This window comes from Aquarana catesbeiana, linkage group LG06 (genome assembly GCF_042186555.1).
Source record: "Aquarana catesbeiana isolate 2022-GZ linkage group LG06, ASM4218655v1, whole genome shotgun sequence".
Classification (NCBI taxonomy): domain Eukaryota; kingdom Metazoa; phylum Chordata; class Amphibia; order Anura; family Ranidae; genus Aquarana; species Aquarana catesbeiana.
Window position 1 is genome coordinate 41,821,564 of NC_133329.1, and position 9,115 is coordinate 41,830,678.

Genomic DNA, 9,115 nt, shown 5'->3' on the forward strand with positions numbered 1-9,115 from the left:
CGCATGCTCAGAATAAATAAAGAGATGAAAGCTATTGGCCACTGCCCCGTTTATAGTCCCAACGTACGTGTTTTACGTCACCGCGTTCAGAACGATCGGATTTTCCGACAACTTTGTGTGACCGTATGTATGCAAGGCAAGTTTGAGCCAACATCCGTCGGAAAAAATCCTAGGATTTTGTTGTCGGAATGTCCGAACAAAGTCCGACCGTGTGTACGCCCTAGTAGAATGTATTGCGTTGTAGTATGCAAATTCTGCGCAAGGAAGTAGGGATGCCCAATTGTCCTGGACAAAGGTGGAGAAACAACAAAGGTACTGTTCAAGAGTTTGGTTTGTGCGTTCTGTTTGTCCATTGGTCTGAGGGTGGTAGGCCAAAGAGTAGTGGTTCTCGATGTCTAGAGCAAGACAGAGCTCCTTCCAGAATTTAGAGGTGAATTGGACCCCACGATCCGATACAATATTGCTGGGGATGCCATGGAGGCGTATGATCTCCTTGATAAAAGCCTGAGCTGTTTCTGGGGCGGAAGGAGTGCCAATCACAGGAATAAAATGAGCCATTTTTGTAAGCCGTCCACAACAACAAATATGGATGCAAACCCATCAGAGGGTGGTAGCTCCACTACGTAATCCATGCTGATCTGTTACCAGGGTCTGGAGGGAACAGCAGGGGGCGTAGGAGACCCCATGATTTATTATTTTCCGTTTTGCTGTGATTGCATACTGGGCAGGAATTGACGTAAGCGTGGCAGTCTGCCTTGAGGGTAGGCCACCAAAAGGTTCGCAAAAGCAGATTGGTGGTTTTGGTCACCCCAAAATGCCCTGCTAACTTGTTGTCATAGCAGAGTTTGAGCACAGGAACTCTCAGTTGAAGGGGCACAAACACAGCATGGTCATGGAAGTAAAGTCCATCCTTTTCTTGCAGATGTTCACCAGAGGGCAGTTGGTCTAGAGAGGAGGCCAGTTTAATCCTGGACAAGAGGTCATCCATAAGTAGGAAGAAATTATAGGCAGGGAGTATCGCGTCCAGTGGCGGTTGGTAAAGTTGTAGGATGGGGGGGCGCCAGACCCCGCCCTTCCTTTTTGACCCCTCCCACTTGAAGAAAATGGGCGTGGTTTCAGTAGAATATTGGGCGTGGCTTAAAGGGTGTGGCACTAAGGGGGTGTGGTTAGCGTTTGAGATGAACGAGGGATGGAGAGAGAGGGAAGGAGAGAGGGAGGGACAGCAGGCCCAGATCCTACACAACAATAGAAATATGTGTATTCTAGAAAGTTTAACAATCAGCAGATAAAGATACTCCAAACCAGTGGTGGCTGATGAAGTTTTAGGATGGGGGGCGCCAGACCCCGTCCTTCCTTTTTGACCCCTCCCACTTGGGTGGTTTCAGCAAAATAGTAGACATGGCTTAAAGGGTGTGACTCTAAGGGGATGTGGTTAGCGTCTGAGATGAACGAGGGAGAGAGAGAGGGAGGGACAGCAGGCCCAGATCATACACACCAATACAAATATGTATATTCTAGAAAGTTTAACAATCAGCAGATAAAGATACTCCAAACACCTGGTGTTAGCACTTCATTCATCCTAGCACCATGGTTGTTATGGTGTCAGGATGATTGAAGCGCATTATTTCTATTATTACATTGTAATATAAAAATAATTCAACTCACCATAAGGCAGAATCAGTGGGAGCCCTGAGCGTGTCACCTGCCACGTCGCCTGCCACCAGATGCCATCAGGTGTCCCCAGCGGAGTTCGTCCTTACATCGGGTGCCCCCAGCGGAGTCCGTCCTTAAATCAGGTGCCCCCAGCAGAGTCCCTCCTTACATCAGGTGCCCCCAGCAGAGTTACTCCTTACATCAGGTGCCCCCAACAGAGTCCCTCCTTACATCAGGTGACCCCAGCGGAGTTCCTCCTTACATCAGGTGCCCCCAGCAGAGTCCCTCCTTACATCAGTGTCCCCAGCAGAGTCCCTCCTTACATCAGTGTCCCCAGCGGAGAACCTCCTTACATCAGTGTCCCCAGCGGAGCCCCTCCTTACATCTGTGTCCCCATCAGTGGAGTCCCTCCTTACATCTGTGTCCCCATCAGCGGAGCCCCTCCTTACATCTGTGTCTCCAGCAGAGCCCCTCCTTACATCAGTGTCCCCAGCGGAGTCCCTCCTTACATCAGTGTCCCCAGCAGAGTCCGTCCTTACATCTGTGTCCCCATCAGCGGAGTCCCTCCTTACATCTGTGTCCGCATCTGCGGAGTCCCTCTTTAATCAGTGTCCCCAGCGGAGCCCCTCCTTACATCTGTCTCCCTATCAGCGGAGCCCCTCCTTACATCTGTGTCCCCATCAGCGGAGTCCTTCCTTACATCTGTGTCCCCATCAGCGGAGTCCCTCCTTACATCTGTGTCCCCATCAGTGGAGCCCCTCCTTACATCTGTGTCCCCATCAGCGGAGCCTCTCCTTACATCTGTGTCCCCAGAGGAGCCCCTCCTTACATCCGTGTCACCAGAGGAGCCCCTCCTTACATCTGTGTCCCCAGTGGAGCCCCTCCTTACATCAGTGTCCCCAGCGGAGCCCCTCCTTACATCTGTGTCCCCAGCGGAGCCCCTCCTTACAACTGTGTCCCAAGCGGAGTCCCTCCTTACATCTGTGTCCCCATCAGCAGAGCAGAGTCCTTCTCACATCTGTGTCCCTGGCAGCACAGCCCTCCTTCATGTTGCGTCTGTCTCTCCCCTTTAACTGCAGCTAGTTCCTGTCTTTCTCCGTGTGTTCAGTGGAGAGGGGCGGGGCCTCCCCTCTCCACTGAACACAAGGGGATTAGGTGGCAGCCATATTTTTGTAGCCCGCTGGAAGTGATTTGTTCTCACACTGAGAACAAAGCACCCAGCCATAGTGATATACTACGGGCGCCGGGCGGATGCTGCTCGGCGTGATGGATTGCACCATAAAGCAGTTCCAAACCCCGCCAATGGAGCGCCTCGTCTGCTATCTCGTGATTGCATAGGCGTGGCGCTTCCCATAGTGCACTGTGTCCGGTGCATGAACACAGTGCACTTAAGGACTTTCTTTTTATTTTAAAGAGCCATGTTTAAATTTTTTCTTTTTTGTGACTGCCGGGGGGGGGGGGGGGGTGGGCGGCACCCAGGCACCCCCTATGGATGGGCCGCCACTAGTTAGACTGTGGAATGCACACTCTGATTGGAGTTATTTGCTAATTACTACGAAGGATTAAATCAGATTGGATATCCTGTTTTATGCAGTTTTGTATATATATATATATATATATATATATATATATATATATATATATATATATAGAGGAGACGTATCAGGTCATGTGACCCCTGATGACAGGCCACTCGCAGGCCACTCGCAGACCTACGTGCCCTCGCAGGCCACGTAGGTCTGCGAGTGGCCTGCGAGTGCACGTAGGTCTGCGAGTGGCCTGCCAGTGCACGTAGGTGTGCACGTAGGTTTGCGAGTGCACGTAGGTCTGCGAGTGGCCTGCAAGTGCACGTATGGCTGCGAGTGCACGTAGGTCTGCGAGTGGCCTGCGAGTGCATGTAGGCCTGCGAGTGCACGTAGGTCTGCGAGTGGCCTGCGAGTGCACGTAGGTCTGCGGGTGCACGTAGGTCTGCGAGTGCACGTAGGTTTGCGACTGTTCTGCGAGTGCATGTAGGTCTGTGAATACCTGTGTATTGTCTTGTTGTGTACCTGTGTATTGTCTTTAGTATTAGTGCCAGGAAGCTAGCTGTTAGGTCATTTGGACTGGGTATAATCCCCAATCCTCACTAAATTTAATAGGTACGTTGCCCGGCGGGTGTGGAGAGGCGACTCTTTGTACATCTTGCTGCATGTATGCGTTCCTTGACCATCCGATCGAGGGCGAATACTGCTGTGCAAAATGTAAGCACATTGTTTCCCTGGAAGCCCAGGTTCTGAATCTGGGGAAGCAACTGTCAGAACTGAGAAGTCCCTCCATACTAAAGGAGAGCCAGAAACGTACACGGCAGGTGCCGGCAGGGGCCAGCACAGAGGCGGGTGGAGACAAAGAGGTGCAAGCACTTGCAAAGAGTAGATGGGTGACAGTCAGAAAGAGTAGAATGGGAAGTGCCAGGGAGGCCGATCCAGGACTGGGGCATCCCAATAAGTATGCTCCATTGAGTGACATTGGTGAAACCAGTCAGGGACCAGCACTGCTGGATCTGAGGGACTCTCCTAGCTGCCGAGGGAGAACTCCTCCAGTAAGAGTGGGGGGGGGGGCAGCGAAGGGAAAAAAAGACAGATTCTGGTGGTAGGGGACTTAATTCTTAGAAGGACAGAGAGGGCAATTTGTAACCAAGACCTGAAGCGCCGAACAGTATGTTGTCTACAGGGCGCTCGGCTTCGGCACGTCACGGATCTTGTGGACAGATTACTGGGAGGGGCTGGGGAAGACCCAGCTGTCATGGTGCACGTTGGCACCAATGACAAAGTCAGAGGCAGATGGAGTGTCCTAAAGAACGATTTTAGGGACTTAGGAGCTAAATTGAGGAAAAGGACCTCCAAGCTAGTATTCTCAGGAATACTACCGGTACATCGAGCCACACCAAAAAGGCAGAGGGAGATTAGGGAAGTAAACAAGTGGCTGAAGAGCTGGTGTAGTAAGGAGGCGTTTGGGTTCCTGGAGGACAGGGCCGACTTCTCAGTTGATAACCGGTACTATGGTAGGGACGGACTGCACCTAAATGAGGAGGGTGCAGATCTGCTGGAAATGAAGATGGCCAAAAAGTTAGAGGGGTTTTTAAACTAGGTGATGGGGGGAGGGTCCAGAGGTAGAGATAGTCAGCCCGGAAGATATTCCAGAGGGTAGTATTGGGGGCATTATTGGTAGGTTTCCAAAGCACAAAAACACAAGGTAAGTATAGTAGCAAGTCCTAGTTGCAATCTCGAAACACCCAATACGAGGACAATATGCGACCGGTCTAAACTATGTGGCATGTTCACCAATGCCAGGAGCATGGCGGACAAGATGGGTGAACTAGAGATACTGTTGTACGAGGAGGATTTGGATTTTGTGGGAATTTCAGAGACCTGGTTTAACAGCTCTCATGATTGGCTGGCAAACATTCAAGGGTATACCCTTTACTGCAAGGATAAAGAGGGTAAAAAGGGGGGAGGGGTATGCCTATATATCAAGAATAATGTACAAGTGAATGTGAGAGATGACATCACTAAGGGAGCTAGGGAGGAGGTGGAATCCTTATGGGTAGAGCTCCAAAAGGATGAAGCTAAGGGGAAAATAATACTGGGAGTATGCTATAGGCCCCCTAACCTGAGGGAGGAAGTGGAGACGGATCTCCTATCACAATTTGGATTAGCAGCAAGGATAGGAAGTGTTATCATAATGGGGGATTTTAATTATCCAGACATAGACTGGGCGGAGGGAACCGCGCATTCATTTAAGGCTCGCCAGTTCCTTAATGTCTTGCAGGACAATTTTACGGGTCAGATGGTAGACGCACCAACTATAAATAAAACATTACTGGATCTACTGATTACCAACAATACAGACCTGATCACGGATGTGGAAATACGGGGAAATTTAGGTAACAGCGATTACAGGTCAATTAGTTTCAGTATAAATCACACAAATAGGAAACATAAAGGGAATATAAAGACACTGAATTTCAAAAGAGCCAACTTCCCTAAACTACAAACCTTGCTAAAAGGCATAAATTGGGATACTGTAAATTTGAGGAACAAAGAATACGGAGGAGAGATGGGTTTGCTTTAAGAGCCAATTAAATAAGGGCATTAGCCAATATATCCCATTGGGTAATAAATTTAAAAGAGCGAACATGTAAAAATGCATATAAAAGCAAAGGAGAAGGCCTTCAAAAAATACAAGGTTGAGGGATCATCCTCAGCATTCAGACTTTATAAAGAATGCAACAAGAAATGTAAGGGTGCAATTAGGACGGCTAAGATGGAACATGAAAGACACATAGCGGAGGAGAGCAAAAAAAATCCCAAGAAATTCTTTAAGTATGTAAACAGTAAAAAAGGGAGGACAGACCATATTGGCCCCATAAAAAATGAGGAAGGACATCTGGTTACAAAGGATGGGGAGATGGCGAAGGTATTGAATTTATTCTTCTCCTCAGTTTTCACAAGTGAATCGGGGGGCTTCAGTAACCAAAACTGCAGTGTTTATCCTCATGATACAACACAGGAAGCACCTCCATGGTTAATAGAGGACAGAATTAAAATTAGACTTGAGAAGCTTAACATTAATAAATCACAGGGACCAGATGGCTTGCATCCGAGGGTACTTAGGGAACTCAGTCAAGTGATTGCCAGACCTTTGTTCCTAATTTTTACAGACAGTCTACTGACTGGAATGGTACCAGCTGATTGGAAAAAAGCCAATGTAGCACCGAAATTTAAAAAGGGCCCAAAATACATCCCTGGGAATTACAGACCAGTTAGCCTAACATCAATAGTATGTAAACTCTTGGAGGGGATGATAAGGGACTATATACAAAATTTTAGTAATAAGAACGCTATTATTAGCAGTAATCAGCATGGATTCATGAAGAATCGTTTTTGTGTTCTTAGTGGAACACAGGTGGAGCACATACGGCATCTCTGCTTCCTGCATTGTTTGATTGTTTTACATTGCCTATTGCGATGGAATTTTTTAATACTTTTTAATAAATCCACGACGAACTTCACAATGGGAGCCTGGTTTTTTTCTTTCATCATCCCACTAATGTTTTGAGACCTGATGGCATGACCCAAGTCCTGTAGGATTTCCCTGGTTGAATCGCTGAGACGCATATATTCTCCTGTGCATATGACTACCTGTAATGGGTGTCATGAGTTTCTGGTGAGTAGGCTGTGTGACAGGGTTTGGTGGAGGAAGATTCACAGTCACCCCTATTTTGATTAATGCAATTTGGTATATCAGCACAACTCTTTCCTGAAGATTTTTCAGACATTGTACTTTACGGATATTGCGCTTTAATGATTTACATTGTATACTTTATTACTGGCAATTTATAATTGTATGCACTTGCACTTTATGCACATTTTGAATTTTTTGGTATTGTATGATTTATGGCACAATCAATACTTTATCCACTGGTGACATCCAGTGGTCTTGCATAGTATTGCACTCATTGATGGTATGTGTCAGGTACCTTATCGAAAAAGGAGGCTGTCCCCCAGAGGGGTTTTCTAGGCAGCAAAGAATAAAAGTTATATCAAAGAATTAGGTATTAATTGAAATTCTTTATTTTTGTTATCAAAGGGTATCAAAACGATAGTTATTTAAAATGATGTGGCCTGTAACTGGAATATCCATTTTTGCTCCCTTTGTAGTAGGATCTTATTCCAATCGCCCCCTCTATCTGGTATATGCATTCTATTAAGGGCAGTAAACGTTACTTTGGGTACTATGTAACCGTGTGTGGAGACGACATGCCTCCCAACTGGGAGGTATGGGTTGCCTATTTGCAAACCATACATATGCTTGGATATACGTCTCCAAAATTCCTGTTTTGTTTTGCCTATATAATAGGCGCCACATTCACACTCCATGAAGTATACCACACCACGGGTCTGGCAATTCACGAAGTGTGTGGGCCTAAAAACTTCTCCATTCGGTAAGTGAAAAGTCTTATCTTCTCTTATTAGTGGGCAGTAGGAACAATGTCCACATGGGAAGGATCCAGCTATGGAGCAATCAGCTATGTCTTTACTGACCGTGCCAAGCACTGAGAAACGCTGAAGGGGTCCTTTTCATACAGAGAGCATTGAATATGGTCCAACACATCTTGATTGGTAAATGTATGAAAATATTTATTATTGCTCGTTTATTTTCTCTCCATTTTTTCATTAACTTAACACTACAATATATGTTAACGTTTTTACAGTCTGAAGACCCGTTGGGGTTGAAACGCATCAGAATTCCAATACAAGCTACATATAATACTTCTATCTATGATGTTTGACCATGATGCATTTTCATTGTACATTGTCATGTTGATGGCACTGCTTTTTATACAGGTACCACAGCTCATGTTTTGCCGATATACATTTTAAATAACTATCGTTTTGATACCCTTTGATAACAAAAATAAAGAATTTCAATTTATACCTAATTCTTTGATATAACTTTTATTCTTTGCTGCCTAGAAAACCCCTCTGGGGGACAGCCTCCTTTTTCGATAACCTTAATGGGGTGTGCAGCCGTTGTGTCTTTTCTCCTTTGAGTGTCTTCTATTGCATGTGTGTCACGTACCTTAGGTGTGAGCCTGACATGCAGTGGGAGACCTCTCGTACAACCCCGGCTCGGAGACCACTGGAGTTGATATAGTGGTGGTAAGAGCACGGTGGGGTAAGAGTGCCTACAGGGTTCTCTTCGCTGGAAATGGTGGTGCCAGATGAGAAGCCGGAACAGCTGGTGCAGGTGTGCTGCGGATTTTCAGGTTAGCAGATGCAGGTATGCTGTGGATGCAAAGCAGTGGATGCAGGACAGCAGGCTGGAGCAGGGCCAGACAAGCCAGGTCATACACAGAAGGGCAATCAGCATAAACAGCAGGCAGAGAGTAGTCAGAGTCCAGGCTGGGTTTTGGCAACAGGTAATCAGGCCGTGGTGCAATGAAAAATCTGGACTGCCGCACTCCGGATTGGAATAATAAAGGTAAAATCTTCTTTATTGAAAAAATGACATGGTATAAAATGCGTACATTGCTCTGTTGAAGTGATACAGCATAACCTCTGACGCGTTTTGCGCTCCCATAGAGCGCTTACTCATAGCTGGTTTGTACAACAATGAAAGTCACTTATATACACATTATACGTCTCACACATGACCCCATACTGATTGTGTAACTCTGAACAGCTGATCGTTAGATTGTATGGCCTCTTAACATTGCGTGTGTGTTTTATGGTGGAGTGTTTATTGAAGACGTGAATGTGCAGACAAGATGTTTCTATAGACAATACAAAAAATATCTATAAATAAAAAGTTTATATTGCTTTTAAAAGTCTTTTGAAGAAGGAAAGTTAGGAAGATATAAAGTTTCCTTTCTTTCCACGGGACTGAGATAGGTGCTAAAACTAGCGCTTAGACGTATAAA

General features: G+C 46.3%; 1 protein-coding gene across 1 annotated transcript in view; it reads right to left on the reverse strand.

The window, feature by feature from the left end:
* The window catches only part of LOC141148347 (F-box only protein 6-like), a 64,627-nt gene extending 56,034 nt beyond the window's left edge, over nt 1-8,593 (reverse strand). The window contains exon 1 of the mRNA XM_073635737.1: nt 8,275-8,593. The gene's annotated coding sequence lies outside the window, so the exon portion shown is untranslated. The remainder of the gene's footprint in view (nt 1-8,274) is intronic.
* Nucleotides 8,594-9,115: the final 522 nt, after the last annotated feature.